General features: G+C 39.9%; 1 protein-coding gene across 3 annotated transcripts in view; it reads right to left on the reverse strand.

The window, feature by feature from the left end:
• DAB1 (DAB adaptor protein 1) overlaps positions 1-20,729 on the reverse strand; it is a 479,714-nt gene that overhangs the window by 48,006 nt on the left and 410,979 nt on the right. The gene's annotated exons all lie outside the window — the stretch shown is intronic.

A 20,729-nucleotide genomic window follows, 5' to 3' on the forward strand; every position in this document is an offset into this window, starting at 1 on the left:
AAAAGCTTCAGCTGAAGATCGTTCTTGGTATCTTTTGGTGAGATATAATTCAATAGAAAGTATCATGTTACCTAATTACTACCTACACAGCAGCCTAGGTACAGAATCAATATTTGTAGGTATACAAAAGAAGCAGCAAAAGCTACCTGTAGCTTCATACAGGGCGACTCTGAGGACAGACTGATCTGCAGGGGCTGCAGTGCTAGAGCTGAGATATCCAATCTCTCTAAGAATCGGCACCAGGCTTGCTTTATCTCTGCAACACTCAGCATCAGCCAGCAAGCAATATCTCATTTAAAGCAGTAACAGAGCTCCAAAAATGTATTTGTCCCATAAAATTAATGGAAATGCAATTATTCAATTTGAAATCGATGCTAAATGCAAAAGTTCACCTTTTATTTAAAATCCCACTTTGGGTAATTGTAATAATAAAAAGAGTCAATTTTGTTTTAAACGTATGAGTAAAACTCTCCCCAGAGCCAGGACATGAATCTGAGATTCCTATAAGCATGTCTTGGAGTGCCAGAATCTTTCTCGCTTTGGCCTAAATAGCAGTTTATTACCAAAGTAATACTTAAGTATTTCTACTCAGAATAATGTCCTTGAAAAGTTTATCTAAAACAATCTATTAGTTTGAATTTCTACCTCCTGATACATTGACCTGCTCTTCTATCATCTAGGGATAATGCTATTTCTGAGAGCAGGCAAAGCCTCACAAAGAATTCTTCTGAGGTCCAGATTCCTGCTGGTTTTGAGAAAAGCACATTTTGAAAATCAGCATGGTATCCAGGCAATCTCTAAACAACCAGTTATTTTTAGAGTTTAAAAAAAAAACATTTTAAAATTCAAAACCGGAGAGGATGTGTGTGTGTAGAAACAAAAAGGCTCAGCGCGTGCAGGGCAAGCGACAAGCGGTGAGACTTTTGTAGAACATGGATTGAAATTTAAAAGGAGAGGCAGCGTGCAAGAGACAGACGACTATATATAAAACAAAAGACTGGACATGTTTTATTTTCATTTCACAGTAAATGACTCCTAACTTCCCAAGATCAAGATTGCTTGCTCATAGGAAAATGGAGGTGTTGCCATTGACTTCAGGCTGAACATGGCTAAGCTGAAGGTGCACTTCAGACTCTTCCAACGTGTTAAGCGTTTAAAATTAATGATGGGATCTTACTTAGATAATACAGGGGTATTGATTTATTAGGTTTTTCTGAAAACCAAGTTGCATGCTATCTGTTACAATGAAATGAAATGTTCCCATCTCTCTATTCTGCATATGACAGGGAACGTTATTTCTGGCTCCTATTAAATCAAAGTTCTTTGACATTGCTTTATTGATTGCAAGACAGCATTTTGCACTGAAATTAAACTGTGATCAGATTCCTTCCTCATGGAATTAAATTTGAAGATCATTCTACCATGGAAAAGTATCACCCACAATGTAAGACAGCAGATGGAGACACTCCAATTTATTTGGGAAACCCTCATTAACCGTTCGAAAATCATTACGTTTTTAATGGTTATGATATTTTACATACCGTATCAATAGATGTACAAATTAAGTAAAGGTGACTGCAACATTATCCTTTCACATATTTTACTGTATGGAGTGTTTAGCAAGAGTTTTTCATTTGTTTGAGGGATACTGAGTTGGAACATACACATGAAATGCAATGTTGCATACACACATCTGTACTCAAATGTAGATATAATCACTCCTTCGAACCTGCATTTTCACAGCCCTCGATTCACCTAATGTGTCCTTTCTACATATTCCAATACTTCATTCCAAATGTTATTTAATGAGTGCCTGATTCTTTGCTCATTGTAAAGCAGAAATGAGACTCCTGTTGCAGTCAGTAGAGATTTACCACCACAAAATGCAAGATCAGAACTGCATCCTTTCTGTAAATCTTTGTTTTAAGGATGCAGCCTGCCCAGTATCCCGCAGAGTCCTTCACAGCAGCGAGACATGCACTAGAGTAGAGGACAGCAGAAGGGACAGCACGAGGAGAAATACCATCTCGTCCAGCCACCCAACAGAGACTTACAATTGAGGCTATCTATATAAAAACATGCTTTTTACGTGTTTTGATTAGATTTGTGTCTGATGCATTCGCATAGATGAATCTGTCCCATAAAATGAGACCAACCAATAGAAATGTCATCTTTATCCCTCAGTTTATAACTGCTCACATGTAGCCACCCCCTCGATACTTCATAGGAACAGTCCTGAAAGGAAATAAAACAAAAGCCATGCAAAATTACTTGTAGCAGTCAGAGCTCAACAGTTAATATTCACAAGATGATCTTGCCGCACTTTCTCCCCAGCGTGTTGTTTTTTTTTTTTTTTTAGTATCTTCAAGGTTTTACCATGACTCAATCCTGTCTCTAGTGGGTCAGAAGCATGTAAAAGAATTATTTCATAACTCCGGGATGTTTATGACACCCCTGTATGCCCATGCTGATGGATTCCATCACACACTATTTGATGTTTTTACTGTATCTTTGCCGAGCACTGCTATGAGCCATTTACCAATTCATAAGTGAGGTATCAAATTGTTTTGGAGGGCTGCAGTACAACAGAACAAATTATAGAGAAGACTTAATTTGTATTACGATTCAATACAGTCAATTAAATATTGCACAGATTAGAAAGTAATTCAACATTTAGGCCTCAGTTGTTAAAAAAAATCCACTGTACATAGTCTCCAAATTATTTTAGGTCTCCTGTGACTTTAGTCGCTGTTGCAAACATTGAGGATTTTAAATGGAAGTACAGTCTCAAACCAGGTAACTAAGACAATCTCATGATGCACGAGTCCTTTTTAGGCTAAACATGATGTCATTATTATATTTTATTCATACACTAGAAAGTTTTTTCCTGGTGTTAAACTTAAAGAAGTCCAAAATACCCACCTCTGCCAAGGCTGCTGTCTTCCCTCTTCCCCTTAAGTTTACTCTGCTCTCTCCCACTAGCCATTATTTTCTCTCCTTTTCTCCATTCTATCCCCCGCTTCTCCTCTTCCCCCAGGTTACTCCCTGTACATCACACTGAATTGATTTAGCTGCCTCTGAGATCTGTAGCATTTCTAATTTCCCTCAGGCTGCTCGGCACCTATCATAAATTTTTTCACCCCTTATCCTCATCTTGCCCCTTTATTTCCATGCTGTAGCCTCCAGTGCCACTAAATCAATTAAGACAATCAATTAAGTACTTGGAGGGTCCAGCAATCATGTCAAATATGTGAGTTAGATGGCATGAGAAAGTCACTGCTTTACTATCGCTATTTCTCTTTTAATGAGGTTGTCTATTTAGTGGAGCCTGGGGCACAGTGTTAAGAGCCACAACAAAAAATATCCTGCAAGCTGCAAAGCCTCCTATAAAAGCTGCCCCAACGAAAGCAGGAAGCATGTACCATACAATATTATATCCATAAGGACAAGTTTCACAGGGATTTAAGTTCCACAGCCTTTCACCTTGAATAACTGAACGGTGAGCCTGTTTTCAGATAGGTGGTATCAACTGACAGCTCCGCTGTTACACATTCCACCCTATCAATACTGGGATGTGGGTGACAGACGTGGCCCAAGCATCCTCTGCATTTCTATTCCCATCTATTCACTTCTATCACATTTGAATAAGCAATAATACATTTTGCGTGTCACACAAAGCTCCTCAAACATCAAAGTTACTCACCAAACTGCAAAATGCTTAATAGATTCATAATAAAATAACTTTAGGGACTATAGTTTCAGTCATGCTGCTGTCTACCTAAAAGTCCCCTTCACTCCAACTGATGTGACTGCTCAGCAGCACATTAGGAAATCAGGCCCTGTGTGTTTAGGAAGACCACTGAACAAATCATAGAACCTGAACCTAACGTGGAAAATTACGGCAATGCCTTAACAACAAGCTTAGCAAGCCAGAAGTGCAATAGTACATTGACCATTATTTACTGCAACACATTAAGTGAAAACAATGAATTGTAAAACACATGAGTGTTAACTGAGATGAATTTTATCTCATTGCTGCAAGAAATGCTGGAGTGGTACAGATGTGTAGCCAGCTCCTCCACTACACCTAGGAGGCTGCTGTGCTCCTTAACGGACCTCAAGACATGCATACTACGGCACTTCGTCAAATGTTCTCCATGGCCATTTCCTTACAACTCCTGTTTGTTTTAGCTGAGATTTGCAGGGATCATGGGGACAACAACTGGTCACAAGCGTTTCTCTAATTGCCTATGTTTGTGCTGCAATGCTTCTCTGCTGTTTCATTAAAATGCACTTAGAAGAGGTGGGCTGGAGCTGCTTGTCTCCATCATAAACACCCCACAGTCCAAATACACACTTAAGAAGCAGACATGAAACACCTGAATTCTCCACAGCTCCAGATTCAAATCCCAGACCTGTCTAGTTTTATAACTTACAGGCAAGGATGGAGAGCAGTCCCCTGTATGTAGACAACCAAAAAAACCCCACCCAAACCGCCCAAAAACCCTTGCCGTCATGCAGTTTTCCCTGGTACCCATTAATGGTGCATGGATACCTATTAGCAGTTGTGAACCTTTCAACTTCCTTTCCCCCTAGAGACAAGTATGTTTCAATGGGACTGTGTACAGACAATTTGGGGAAAAAGTCAACGACCTCAAATGTCAGTGAAATGGAAAATGAATCAGTAAATCATATTTGCACCACGAACTTTCCCATGTTGTTTTCTGGAACTTAGTATTTGGGTGGCAGATGGGGTGGCAAGGCATCAACCTACCGAGATATGCAGGGGACGAGCAGATGGGGGAAATGCAACAAGCCTTCCCCTAACCACTGCAAAAAAATTCAGTTTAATGTGAAATAGCAAAAAGGAGACAGCTTGGTGTGTTTCAGAGCTACAGTTACCAACAACTCCAAACTCCCTGCAAATTACTACTGGACACAGCACAGAGCGACCGAGAGCAGGGGTGGTGACAGAGCTCATCCACCCGAAAAGTCAATTGCTCCCCCAGTGCCATCAGTGCATTTACCCACAGCCTTTCCCTGCCTCCCTGGTGGTTCCTGAGCACTGGGCGCAGTATAAAAACATTTCACTGGCGTTATGGGTGTTGCTAAAGTGTAAATGAAGAGACAGAACTTGCAGGTTGCTGTCAGAGGCAGCTAAATCCAACCTGATAAGGCTTAACAACACACCTTGTAAATTTATCACTGCTGCTGATTTCTCTATTAGTGACAGGCTGCTGCAAATCGTGGTGTTACTGCTGCAGTCTTCTCTGCCTCCACTGGGCAGATGCTTTTCATTATCCTTTTTCCTTTCCTATTATTTTTGCCCATTTTCCAAAGATGAATACAAAAAACCTGTTTGGATTTTGCTCCAATTGGTCAGAAAGGCAAGAGGGGAACAGTTCACCCAGGCCATATAATACAAAAGAGGACATTTGAGCAAAGGAGGAAAAATAGCGCTCACAAGAGAAACAGCTTTAGAAACTATGCGTCTAAACAAAAGGCAAATAGCAAAAAATCATATTTTGAATCTGGCAGTCCTTTCCTACCATGATGAGTATTCCAGTTGCGTGTCCATGGGGAGAGGACAGCAGAATAAACAATATATGACAGATCACGGTAATTTGGCTTAAATGTGGTAGTGGCTGGTGTGGGTAAACACTTGATAGACAAAAAAATCTGTTATATAAACATTTAGTACAATACATGGAAAATTTAACCTAGTTTGATCTAGAAAATGAAGAGAGCAGTACAGTTTAAGCTTAGCAATTCATCAAGATACTGAATTCCCACTAGAAGAGCAAGCAGTCTTGGAACAAAGTATCATTTCAACTCAGCTTTCAAAAATACATGTCACATACGAATACCTGAAAAGCAAAACCCACTAGAAACCTCTTGTCGTTATGAAGATTTTGGTATTGGGAGGCATTTCCAGGCACTGGCCAAGACGATCAGTTTTGATCGTAAAAGAGTATAAACTGAACATACTACCATGGAGTGAGAACTGCACCCTTGTGCTGAAGGAGACTGAACATGTGCTACTTACTACAGAGCTGAAATGAATGGTCCAGCCCTGAATCTTTTTGTCCCAAAGCCATTCATGGAGTTTGGGCTGAGCAATATGTTATGGACTTCCCATCTGCAAAAAAACCAAGAATAGGAGCAGAAAAGGCAAATATAACCTCTGGAGTGTCCTCCAAGCCTGAAGGGCCTTCTCAGATGGCAGCCTTTAAGCATGTCTTCACAATGAGAAGAAAATAAATCTGTCTAATCCCTGTGCTTCTTCCATACACACTGATTTTGCAGACAATAACCTAAAGACAGACATTTCCAAGTGCCAACTTCTAAAAGGCGTTTCAGTGCACGAGCTTTGCAATAAAAACACTTGGCACAAAAAACACACTTTCAGATTATATGCAGATCAAAGCTTGGTCTATGTATCACAAAGGGGCACATAAAATATGGTGCTGATAAAGAAAAGAATCAAGACAGATTTAGTCCCAGTTATCACAGACTTAGTCCCTCCAGGGGGTCAGCAGTCTGGCTGTGTCACAGCAAAGCACCCAAAAGATGTGTAAATTTAATTTCCTCTTAATAACAATTAACAATAATAACAATAAACTCTTAAGAGCCATTCTCTTCCTGCAACTGAGAAGACTGAAGCAAAAAACAGATTATGTGACTTCCCAAGCTTACACAGCAATGTACAGCTGAGTCAGGAAAGACGAAAGTCAGTGAGCATAATCGTATGTCTAAGGATAAGCATGTCTTCAAGTGAGGTGCTAGACTAAGCTCAATCTGTACACTCCAATTCACACTATATAAAGGCGACCACTTGGCGCAAGTACCCTCGGTAGGAGCCTGTTTGGTTGGACTCGGGAAGATAGCTTAAAAGGGTACTTCAGCCTCAGCTAGAATCTGAATTAATCCTTACCATTTCCTTTGCTTGATGAAAAAAGTATCCTGCTACTGCCTGTATCTTACCTGGGGAGCAAGAGCAGCAAATTCTTAAGAGAGCAAACACGAGTGTCGTTGTTCAAGCCTCCTGCGACAGGCACATGCGGTGGTGCTCTCGGCTGGCCTGGAGTTGTCCTCACCCGAGACCCCTGGCATACACTGGGAGTCAATTAAGTTAGCGGGACTTAACTTTGCCAGCACAGCAGTCTAATTGTGATGAATGGATCTATGATATCGAGCTAGCTGGATGTTCCAAGAACCTAATTTGTGAAAGAGAACACCACTAAGGTAATAAACTTCTGTCTGGCTCTCATAATTTGTAATAATGTCTGACAAAGACCAGATAGGAGTTTAGTTATTGTTCATTGTCTTAGGAAGCAAATGCTAAGTTGCTCATGCAGAAGATCCATTTATTAGATATATGAATTTGGAAAGGAACAAAACAAAACTGGAACGCACACATGGCTAATTTTGTACCTTCACTTCAAAGGCTTTTCAATTTTTTATTGTACCAGGAGTGAAAGTAGCTAGCTAAATCTAAAACCCTTGTCCAATTACCATTAATCCCAAGTTATATTTTAAATAGGTACTTGCAAATGTTGTTCCAGGACAAAGAAAATCCTAAAGGGCAAGGAAACATTTTCATAGAGCTCTGGAAAAACAAATGTGCTACACTAAAGCCATGATGCTGGACCTCCCATGAGTCTCGTACTATTTTCTTATTGTTTCTGCATCAGACACAGTCATTATTTTATCAGGATGGTTAAAACAAAGAAGGATTTGCACAACAATACCAAGAAGCAGCAAACCTGATCCTTGATACCGAAGTCAATGGCTCCGCTAGGCCATAATCAGCTCAGTAATGCAATATGGCCCTACACTGCAACTGTATGGGACCACCTATAGACTACAACACATTGTTTTACCTTGCCATTTCACTATTTCAATGTGGTGTGCAAGTAACAATACCTGCCTACAAGGATATTATTTTATTCTTTGGGATAGCAGCTGCCCAGTGGCCACTGCTGGGTTTCCAGGGCTGTAACACATCTGTCCGAGTGTATTCCTCCTTAGTCTCCACCTCATCACCTTCTGCAAAATGGTCAGTAGATCAAAATAGCCATAAATATACCAATATTGCTCTCTACTCTCAAGCCAAAGCTTGCATACAGCCTAAGTGTAGCACCTCTGACCATGCCTTGTATTTTTTCCTGATACACCCTGAAATTCGATTAAATCTTGAATTTGAGGGAGCACAATATTCAGTAATGAGACAGTCATTTCGTTACAGTATCACTGAACCTCTCCATATTTTTATTGCAGTCATCTTTATAGCTTGTGAATGTCTTTGAGAAGCCTTTACTTTTACAAGGTTCTTCTGTTCCTTTACACCAGTATTCCTCACCTCCTGAAATGCTTTTGATTTACATGAACAGCACAAGAAATTCCTTCATACAGCTCCTAGGAGCTTTGGAGGCAATTTTTTGGCTTTAACTGTCTCAGATCTTAACTGCTTCAGATTCAGCAAGCATTATGACCCACCCTTTTCTTGTAGCCTGTGATTTGAAAAGCTCATCAGTGAAAACCAGCCTCTGATTCTGTTGATTTGTCATGCAAACCCTATAAAGCAGAGCTTGTAAACATCACAAAAATCCCACTCATACTGGCAATACTAAAATTTAAGTTGCACTGGATAGTCATCAAACAACAACTTTCTTTAGCCATAAATCTACTTCTGTAACGTTCCAAAATTCTCTGGAAAAGGGGAAAAAGGACAAGAGGGATTTATTTTATATTTATCTGTCTCCCAGATACTCATACCAATTTAATAAGACTTTAAAGGGGGCTGAGAGAAAGCACATGTACAGAGAAGAAGAATAGAAAAGGACTCTATGAATTCACAAACTGTGTATAACCAGTATGCCATGCTCATGAGCCAACTGAAAATGAAAGCAAAAAAGTTGAGAAGTTCACATGACACAATATTTTATATCTTTCAAATACAAAAGTGATTTCACGATCAGAAATAAACCAAAGCATACAAGCAAGAAATCCTGTGTTCCACGACAAACTGGTTTCAAGTGGCACAGTACCCAATTGGACAAAATCAACTCAGCCCACCTCTTCATCTCTAATGGCTTAATTTTCTAGTGGCCAACACATAAATATAGAGTACCAGCTAAAGAAGACATCCTGAAATGTCTCCTACCACAGACATTGGTTTGTTTATAAGAAACACTTGAGTTTACCTTTCCATACCACAAACAGTTAAGCTTTTCATCCTGGCGTCACCCTTCTCTACAACTACTACTACTTTTGCCCAAATTCATTACCATGAGAAGTTCTCCTGGTTCCCAGCAGAGATGTCTGAGCTGCTGGATATTCTTCCCAACGCAGAACTTGCCCGTGAGGCTATGGCAGATTTTTGAAAAGACTAAGGAACAACCTCTGTCAATATTGTAAGATCTCAGATTATTCCATAACTGGAAATGCACAACCACAGAGCATTATAACAACGCCTGTGTTGAAGGTGCCTGAGGGCTGTTGATGGACTCAGTGTATGTGCAGGTTCAAAAAAGATGACTCTGGAGTGATAAGCTTTACAATTCGGAAACAGTATCATTAACTACCTATACTGGTCATAAAGGCCATGCCATTTTATTTTCAGTCTTCCTACAGAAAAAGAGAGGAAACCTCTTCCTTTGAGTTACAGTTGCATGTATAAACAAACTTCAGATAATGCCATAAATGTGCCACTCCTTCATTTGTTCAGGTCCCAAACCAGACACTTAACCTAGGTTATAAAGCATCCGTAGCAACACTACGAGTGTGTGCAGTACTTGAGCCCCCTAACATAAGAATAAAATAAAATGTAAAAGGCAAACCTCCAAGAAACTCTAAAAAAGAACAAAGAACTTTCAGGTAATTTTTGGCTCCATTTTGGGTTCCCCACCCACCCCGCATTATCCCAAGGTAGAAATTTCTTTTGGAGTTGCACTTAGTAGGTGTTTGGCACATTGTGTTACAACAGTTCTACATTTCAACTCAGGCAGTGGAAAGTATTTGTAAGTTCTGCCCTCAAACCTTTCAAAAGGGAGCCCTAAAGCTCCCATTTGCACATTTTAATGCCCAGAGTTGTTTCTTCCCTGCTCATTTTCATGTAAAGCAGGCTGAATGTTTAGTTTTAGTCTTCTGCTAATTGAAATCTCCAAAAGCAAACTTTGATTAAACAGTCCGCACGCAGATGTGGCCCAGCAGAGAGCATGGCTCATTTACCTTTGCTTTTCTCTCTCCCTGCCTTGCTCTTCTGTCCTGGCAGTGGGTGTCACACAGGGTCTGCCTTTCAGAAAAGCTGTCAGGCAGTGCTGCCCTCACCTTTTACTTAAATGCATCCAGTAGAGCCTTTCATAGCTTTGATGCATGGATGCTGGCTTGTTTTCTACTACTTATTCCTTTAGTTCTCCCCCACCCTTTACAACTTCTGTGCACAGCATGTCTTCTACTTCTCCTAATCAAAACTGAACTTCCTCATTACTTCAGTCTCAGCACTGCGCCTTATGCATGTACAGGTTACAGTCTCCCATGCTTTAGACTTTAAAATACTTCCGAATTCCTGTATCATTCACAGGAGAGCATTTGGCTAATTAAAGATCCCAGAAGGCTATAAAACCTTCTACAAACCAACTCAGCCTTTTTAAAAGCAAGGACACAATCAAAAAAATTGGATTCAGATCCATATTTTGACTACCCAAAAAGAAAAAAAAAATACTCAGAGCTATGCAGAGCAGGGGCTAGGAGCCATATGCAATATTTTCAGACACCCAGTCTTCTTATTTGCTTTAAATGTCAAGGCACTCAAATTAATTAGTGCTCTGCCTCACCTATTTCACAATGCTCCCTTTAAAGTCAGCAGGAATGTTGGTGCTTGCTTTGCTGGGAGTACAGTGATGCAGAATTAGGATGGGAACCACAAAGGTTTAAGAAGCATTAACACTAGAGATAGGTAGACTCCATTAAAAGCTGCTTTTTCTAGAGAAGTGCTACAATTTAAGGACATGTTAGGCACTGCTGTAATTCCACAATTACTACCAGGTGCTGGGTAGCACAACGGGAGATGCTGTTCCAGCCCTCAGGCTCTGCGACACATGGTTGCCTGCATGCTGAGCATACAGTGCATAAACCAGAAAGGTTATGAATACAATCACCTCATTTAGGAAGACAACTTTTATGAACAGTTACTTATGTATTAAGCAAAGATCTATGGGTATCTGAAATTTATTACTTATTCAACTGAAAGACTGGGATAAAAGCAGGTATTTGTGTTTGGTAACTGTTGACAAGTAAGAACATCCAGTGGTAACCACTGTCCTTCCTCTTCTTCTCCTTCCACAGGGCCACTTATTACATACACCAAATGGTAGAAAAGGCGTTTACTCGTCCCCCTGGACTATCAGATTGAACAAAGCTCTTGCCGATTTCCCTGTAAACACAAATGTGTTCCTGAGGGCAGAACATCATCCACTGATTTTAGTGCCAATAGAGATCTGTTACTATCATCTCGCAAACTCCAGGTAACTTTAAAAGTAAACCTTCCTGTAGTTTCCCTCTCCCATTACATTGACAGCGAAGGTCATCCGTCTCCCTTGCATCTGACCTCAGCAATGGGAGAGGTTAAACAGCCTACAAGTTAGCACAGAAATTCAGAAGCATCGTCGGTAGTATTGCTATTACGAGGGCATACAGAAAATTGCAGAGCAGCCTACCAGATAAAATGCACTGAATAGGAAGGAAAATCACCAGCACACCCGGGGCATAATGCTTCCCAGCCATCTCCAAGAGGAAGGAACAGCACATTTCAAAGGGGGACGTAACTTTCTGTTATGGCACCCGCTGAAAGTCCCCCACCGCTCTCCAGGGAGATTTCAGTGCATCTCAGCCGCCTGTGCTATTATTATGTCAGCATTTCTCTTACTAAATCCTTTCCCAAGCAGTTTGAAATCCAGCCGTTACAATTCTGCGTGTGCTGAAAATGGGCCTGAAATCTTTTTCTAGTGTTTTTTCTTTCATTTTTCTAGTTAGTGCATTAACCTGCCTTAAAAATATCAGTACTTGCAAACAACTCCCTCACCCCAAGCAACTCTGTATTTTGGGTGCTCTTCTATAAGGCAAAGTCACAGCTGGGGTCAGGGGGACTACAATGTGGCTTTCATATCCTAATTTATTTAGCTGAATCACAAAAGGGTAGTGATTATAGGCAAAAAACCCCAATATAACTTTATACTTCGAATTTTCTGCTGTGGGACAGTACGTCACCAGAGGCTTGCAGTGCAGCTCCACTACATAACGGGATCTATAACAAAAAACATTTTTATAACCAAAAGTTGACTTTCAAGTTTTTAGTAAAATTCACTCCAAATACTGCTTAAGCATACCAAACATTAAAGCTAAACGGTATCAGAAGTATTTACATAGTAATTTTTACTACAACAGCTCTACAGACAGATTTCCCCCCCCACCCCATATGCAATGGAGGCCTAATGGCGATTGGGAATATGCATATAGTGAGGGTCCCCATACCACAACACATAATACACGTGGCAATACCTCCCTTTCTTAAATGCATCCTGGGGTGCTTGGCTTAAACAACAGGAAGCCATATACAGCCAAATGAGACCATCAGTAAAGTCATAAAATCTTATTTTCTGCCTTTTTGAAAGCAATCCAATTTCTACCCTTTTCACACTAAAAAATACAACTACAACAAATTCCCACAAATTATTTCAGTTTGGATAAAACGTCTGGAATAGGTTTATTTTATCTTCATGCCAATTAACGTCAGAAATATCACAAGGCGAGTCCTGCGGATACTCACCACAAGGCTGAACTCAGCTCTAGATCAGAGCATTTCCAGATGAGAGGAAGGAGAGAAATTTCAGCCTTCCTCTGTATGCGAAGTTGTTAGGAGGAAAGACCTAAGGTTCAAACCAAAGCTCTAGATCCCAAAACGCTCAGACTTCACAGTGTGCAAAAATCACACCTGAGTTTTGCCTTTTGGGTTCTTTTTTTCACAGTGACAAAACCGTCATAATACATAAGGCTTTTACAATCTTCATAGAGCAAACTGGGCATCTATAAAATGTATGTCTGTGAGCTTGTGGCTATTAAAAATGCCAGTGGAGCATTCTGAACCATCCAAACTGTCTAGGGCACACTTTGGAAGGCCAGTAAGAAATTAATTACAATAGTCAATAAGGGATGTAATTACGGAAGTAGGTTCTTCTGACATTTACATTTTGCTAACTGTCAAGTGTTATTTATGAAATGTGTTATTGTTTACCTTTTGAAGCATCAGAAGACTATAAATACCTTATATAAGTAATATGCAGGGGTTTTAAGTCCCCTACTCTGCCATATTCTAATTAGGAATATTTATTGCATGTAGAACAGTAAATGCTATGTCTTACTATTCATATTTACAAGTAGAAAGATAGGAAACTGCCAAGCAACAGGGCAAGATTCCCAGTTGGCCAGAGGGATCTTTCGCAGGCAGAAGCTGCGGACTATGCAAACAATTCCCATAATGCTTAAGGAAGGTGTCACCATTTTCAAATGTACATGCAAAATTTGATTTTGCTGTTCTTCAGTATGCTTTTTATTGTTATTACGTAATATTTTTATCACTGCAGTCCTTAGAAGTCCTCAGCATGGTCCAAGATCCAACATTTCTTACAAAAAGTTCCTATAAACAGAAAATTCTGATAAAAATCTGAGTTACAAGGTAATCCCAGAGAGTTCATGCTTTTAATTCCAACCATTGAAAGCTAAGGGCCAGATGCCCCCTGGTATATCTCTGAGATGCATGACTGCCGTAGCTCGTCCTCATAAACCCTTAGGCATGAAGAAATTCTTCGCTCACTGCCCTGGCAGATGTCCTCCATCGTTCCTCTGCCCTTTCCTCCTGGGTGAGTACGCTGTGGGCAGCTTACCCCTGAAATACCAGGCTGACACGGTAGAAGGCATGGTTGATTTGACCTGTGCAACCAATCCCCAAGCCATACCTCCCCGAGGCCACAACAGAAACGACAGACGGCCAGAAGAACGATTTCATGAGCTGGATCTACAAGCCACTAGATGGGCTGTCCTCATCCCAGGCAAATGACAACAGGGTGACTACAAGAGGCTGCACAGCTCTGCGTGACAGGCTGCGATCACAGGGTACCAACAGCCTCAGCGCCACCGAGTTTAACAAGTTTCTAGCACGGGAGTGTTTTAAGGAGGGATTTGAAGAAAAAATAAGGGGGTACTGCATGAATACATGCAAAGAATTCCCCCAAAGTATGATGGGCAGGATAGGAAGAGGCTTGGAGTCGTTTATTTGAAAACTGAATAAATGGATGATCAAAGTTGGTACTGTGGAATGACTCCATGAAAGTGGATGAAGAGTAAAGGCAGCCATGAAGAGCCTGGAAAAAAACATGGCAAGGGACTGTAAAATAGAGAAGGCAGATTCAGCGTAGGAATGCAAAGAGAAGTGTGACATGATCAAAAGAATAAGCTGAGACAGCAATCTTGGCAGTCACGATGGATTTCAAAAATAAAAGTCACATTTGTCAAGGACAAAGAAAAGGATAACAATTGAGACACAAAATGAAGAGAGGCAGGACTGGGTTTTAACTGTAAGCATGACAATAAATGCTGTATTTCAGAGCAGTTAAGAAGAAGCTGTAAGATCTGGTGTTACCCTGGATGTGACAATCAGAAACAACATTGAGTCAAAAAGTGTGCTGAATTTACAGGGCTGAATAATAGATGATGCTGATAGTTTCCTCAGCACTCCGAAAAGGAGGTCAGAGAAAGACCTTTGGGAGTCAGGATTAAAAGGCCCAGATTAGCCATGTTAAGCTTGAACTGTTGGCTAAACGTGTAAGGAGAGGGCTCGAGAGACAGGTCAAGATTTGAACAGAAGGAAACAGAGCTGGCATCATTTGGTTTGACACAATAACCAAATTTGTATTTGCATATGAAGTATCTCTGATAAAAAGCACAGCAGGAAGAAAAGGAGATCAAGGACAGAGAGCACCCAGGAAATCCCAGATGAAAACTGCAGGAGAGAGAAAGAAATTAGAAACACAGGGGTAAAATCCAGAGACAAGTCATGGAGGCCATGTGGAAGGACTTATTCAAAATCAGCTGGTAAGTTAAGGATGTGAAGGAAACGCTGCACCTGAGATCAACCATGAAGAGGCCAGCAGGAACTTTGGGAAGATCAGTTTTCAAAGAAATGAAGGGGACAAAACCCACCTCTGGGAGCTTCTGGCCTGGAGCTGGAAGGAGCCCCAGGCAGGGACCGTTAACAATCTCCTGGCCAATACCATGCTCTGGCAAACACAAAAATTCAGTAAACTAATCACGCCATCTCTCCTGCTCTCTGCAGAGCAAGTAGAGAGCAGATAAAGTTAATTCCTTCTTTTATATCTATTTTTAAATATTCAGAGACGCTCAGTGATAGAGACTTGACAGTTTGACATTTCATCTGCTCCAGCACATGTGCTTCAAGGAACAACTACAGATCCATAATCGTACCTCGATTTCTGGTCAAAGATGCCAGAACCAACAGATTTCCAGTAAAGTCAAGAAGTACCTTTGATACATTTGAAATGAGGTGACTTCTGCCAAGAGTGAGAATTTTAATCTTGCTAAAATTTTCTTTCAGCCAAGTTTAGCTGTCCTGTTAGCAATATATCAGCATAATTAACGCTATCATTCACATCAAATGGCGAAGAGCAGCAAATCCAGGGGTTATCAGCACAAACCTGATAAAGTCGCAGAACAAGCTGGAAAATGCTTTACAGAAGCCTTAGCAACAACTTTGAAAAATCTATGCATTATAATGTCAAGAGAGCTTAAAAGGCCAGGAAGATGGGCAAAATGTAGGCATCTAAAACAGTGGCTGGATCATATCAGAGCCACAGCATTATCTCACTAGAAGAGAACAATCTGAGGCCAGCAGGATTATAACCACCCACTACACATGTTATTTATTTGGACATCGTTAAGAGTTAAAGCAGAAGCACAATCACTAGTTCTGTGGCCAGAATGAAAACACAAATTAAATTTTTTTTGTACAAAATGATACAGGTAAGGTCTGGTCCCCCTTCCATGGAATGGGGAGATATTATTCACCCAGTAACACCTTCTCACGTAGGTAAATCCCGTTCTGTATGAGAGTCACATAATCTCCTCAAAGATAATAAAGGTTAGAGTAAGGGATAGATAACAAGAACTAGAATAGATAATCAACACAAAATATATATTTATACATACAGTTATGAAATACATATTTATACATAGTTTTCCTTCCTGGATTTCATACCGACAGCCTGAAGAAAATGGCTACAGATTAAATTCATAAAACATGAGTAATACACTGCAATCCTTATCTGCAATACTGTAACCCAGTCAGACACTTACAGTATTCCTAGAAATTTTACAATCCCACAGGCTGTGTCCAAGCCCTGTATTTTGATAAAGATATGGGTCAACATCTCTGAAAGACTAGTCAATCTCTCCAAAGTGTGTAATAGGTAATACAAATGAAACTCACTTTTACGATGCTGCATAGGCCAAAAAAAGAAAAATTGGTGAAATGGCTATCATCTGCATAAACTAGGATACAATCCATCTGTTTAGGGTACTTCTCACAAAGAAACAAGATACTGATATAGGTCTATCATGGTTTTTGGACAACTGTAGAGTCTAGACAAATATTTCATGTATAACAATAGCTCATATAAATATATATATTGCAGTATAGTCTGGTAATTTGCATATCCACCAGCTGATACAAAATTTTACTTTAACAGCACTGATTTTTTACCTAAAGCCAAATAGTAATTTTTTGCTTTCATCGTATTTCTCTTTCACAGTGTCTGGGTTTTCCATTAAAGTCAACAGGATTTTGCAATTAGAAAGTGCATGAGTTCAAAAGTATACCTCATTACACAAATGTAGAAGAAAATGGTTTCCCAAGTATTTTATGGAATTTAATTATTATTTTTAAATAAATTTTTGGAAAGTAACCTATGGTAAACAAAGATTTATTGTTACATAAATAAACAATGAGACAATTACAGCCTCTTTATGGAAACCATATTAGTCATGCACATCTAATGAAGCATTACTAAGCTATCACAGGGAGATAGCCTGATGTGTGTGATTAACAAAATAATACTCATAAATAGCGAATGAACAATGATGGTCCTTTAAAAATTTTGCATATCCTGCTATATTGAGAGTTACGGTTTTTGTCGCTTTCTAAGGAACACATTAACCACTAAGTTCCGCCCTGAAAAGGACAATATTAAAAAGCATAATGCAATTATTTGCATTTTTGCCTTCTACAGACCACGCTTTTGAAAATATAGAACTCTCATGAAAGTCTACCAATGAAGAATACATTTCAGCTTGTGCCATACTGTGTTTGAAAGATGACGTCTTCAGATGTCGCCAGGGTGCCAGGGGAATATGGCAGAACAAATGATCAAAAATTATCTTCATATAATATGCAGTCATAAAATCTCTGAAGTGGCATTAGGTAGAAAAAGTCTGGGTTTAGTAATAATTGTGGTAGATTTTTTATGTTAAAAAAAATAAATGTATTTCCTTCAGGTGGCGTATATATTTGGCAACCATGTTGTGGAAAAGGCAAGTGGGATGGATGGCCAACATATGACAGCAGACAAAAAAGGTACATTGATAAGAAAAAATAGGGTGAAACCCCACGTGTAATGACAATTGGCATACGACAGGAGAACATCCTGTTAGTGAAACTAAATACAACTTCAGAATATACGGCTAATGTTGGGACTTTGAACAGCAGAGCAATTTGTGGTGTTCTGCCTGTGTGAGCAGGCTCCTCCAGCAGATGACTGAGTCTATACAACAGCATACACAAACTACAGGCTTGCAGGGTGAACTCTGCTAAGCGGGGCACTTCTCTCGCATTCTAAATACATTGACAAGTATTTGAAAAGTGGTATGAAGGGACCTATTTAGATTAATCCGTGGAATAGAATGATGAAATATAAAAGAGGAGAGGAGTTATTTCTATTGCAGTGCTATAGATGAACTAAATCGTATCGCATCTACAGTGCAGACTCACAGCAAATCCTGCTGTTATTTTTCTTGGTGAGATAAATTCTTCCCAAATGATATTCCACCTTCACCCTAATCTCCTTCATGGATAAATTTACTCAAAGGGCAGAATTCCTGATGGCTGGAATAATAGCATTATTTAAATCAATATTTTTTGATGAATATTAGGTCTGGAACATATTACAGAGAGCTATAAAGTACAGGGGATAAAAACCTTGCTTATCATTTTCAGTAGTAACCCAACTACAGCCCTTCATCTGTAATGAATTATGGAGCAATTCCCCTAAATCATCTGTATGAAGTCAGCTATGACGCTGTCAATTTTAAAAAATTTGCTAGTTTTGAGCTACAAATTGATTTTTTATTGTGATAAATTAAAATCCAATAGTAGCCTACAAGATACTAAACATACAGAAGCCTACATCTTTTCAGAATATTTCTTCTCTTTCTATCACATCAGACTGCCATTGTGGCAGCTATAATAGCAATAGCCAATGATAAAAATTACCTCTGTAGAGAGGTAAATAACCTTTCCAAATAAACAATAAATGAGCACTGTGGCCCAAAATATCCTTTGGGGAATTCCAAAATTATGGAAACACAACTAAGGGAGAAAGCATTGTGGGGAACGGGGAGGGCTGTTAAAGGAGGAGAAAGCAAATGCAGTATTATCCAGGCTCTTTCCAATTAAGGGCATATTTTCTTCCCTGTTGCACAAATGTGAACATCAGTCTCCACACTTTATAAATTCTTAAGTTTAACATGGATATCAGAAGATCTGTGTGAGCAAAACATAACCTTTTTGCAACCCCTTTTGCTTCCTTCCCATCAAGAGTCAGGCTGAGCTATCGTACATACCCAGTTTTGCCAGCTTGTTGCTTCTAGGTCAAGAACAGGATTATCAGTGTCCTGCATCACCTAATTGCATCGTCCTTATTTTGCCTTATAGGAGGCTCCACATCATAGCAGTAATGCAGCCTTCTTTGGGGGTGACTTTAGCACACAGACATCGATATGAGACTATACAGACGGTATTATTTATTATTATAACAGCTGACATCTCTTAGCATTACACCACGATGAGCCAAAGCCGTGTGGATGAGACACAGTGCATCACCCCTATATATTTGTCTCTTGTGCTATGGAAAGCACCTTGGCTCAGTAGTGGTCCTGCAGGCTCAGAGAGCCCGGAGACACCGTCGGGGTCTGTCCATGACCTGTTGCTGAGGCCACCCAGGGTATTTCAGATGATGAGATTGTACGTGACTACCAGCAGGAATGGGAATAAGATGACAACTGTAGGTTGGCAAAGCAGAGACAGGCTGGATGAGAGACACTATGAGAAGAGTAGGACAAGGATGTGAAACTTCGGGACACAGCGAGACCCAAGCTGGGGAAAAAGCCGAAGGGATGGTGGCTGTGAAGAACCGGCAGAGGAGTTCATGCATCCCTGCTTCAAAAGCTTGGCATGGAAAGCACGATCCTCCTGCTTTCAAAACAACACGTAAAAACTGATGTCGAAAGCTCCCCACATCCCTCTGTCACAGTCCTGTTTCAAAAAGGACAACTCAATACTCCTGTCCATCACTCCAGCAGCTCAGGGGCAGACATCTGGAAGGTGGATTTAAAGGTTTCAGTCTAAGCCTGAGTGAGTGAGTGACAGGGTTACTGTAAGGATGATATAGTTATGTCAGATTTAGAGTATAGGGTGTCAAAGTTACAAAATGAAGGAGACTTGTTCTCGTGTCCCCATCTCACTAGTTGCAGATAGGAGAGCATGCAGGATGCTGCAGGAAAGGCAATTTGGCTAAAATACACCTTTGTTTCTAAAACGCATCCCCTTTTCCCCCTTCATTTTGTGAAAACAAATCCAATGTTTGTGAAACATTCAGAGACCAAGTGCAAAAGGACTAGTCTTTCTTTCTTCTTTCTTATTTTTCCAAGAAAAGGCTTAGGAAAGTAACTGTGGCCTCAGTGCAATTTGCAGAGTGCGTGGCAAGACAGTAGGCTGCACGCTGAAGAAAAAGAAAACAAAATATTACCATATTGTTCAGTGTACTAAACTCTGTTCTGTACACTGAACGAAGCTGATATTCTCTGGCCACAAAAAGGTGTGTCACTGCATAGTTAAGTACTACCCTAGTGTCTGTTTATTAAAGGATCCAACCACGACTGCACTGGCAGCCCTAATTCTGACATTTCCTATCTTCTAAGCACAGGCTGTAACCTCAGCAATGTTCTCTTAAACAGTGCTTTTGTATGAATACTTTACACACGCTGTACACAACACATTCCAAATGAGCTTTTCATTACTAACTACTTGTATTATGTATCAGTGAACTCAATGACATTGATTTTCTAATAATGTAAATTAACTGGCAAAGATAATTTCATCTATCATCAGTAGGGTTTTATTTCTGGCATCATGTTAAATAGTTAATCTTTCAAAAGATTAAATCAAGAGCTTTTTAAAATTCAAGGCAGAGCTTAAACTGCTGTAAAAATCTTCTTAATTAGGATTAAAACACTTTGTGTGTTGTCGCTTTTTATCTAAGTAGTATAATGTTTTGCTTAGGTTTCTTCTTTCAGAGTAATTTAAAAAAATCAAACATGGTACT

The sequence above is a fragment of the Aquila chrysaetos genome, chromosome 12, assembly GCF_900496995.4.
Source record: "Aquila chrysaetos chrysaetos chromosome 12, bAquChr1.4, whole genome shotgun sequence".
Classification (NCBI taxonomy): domain Eukaryota; kingdom Metazoa; phylum Chordata; class Aves; order Accipitriformes; family Accipitridae; genus Aquila; species Aquila chrysaetos.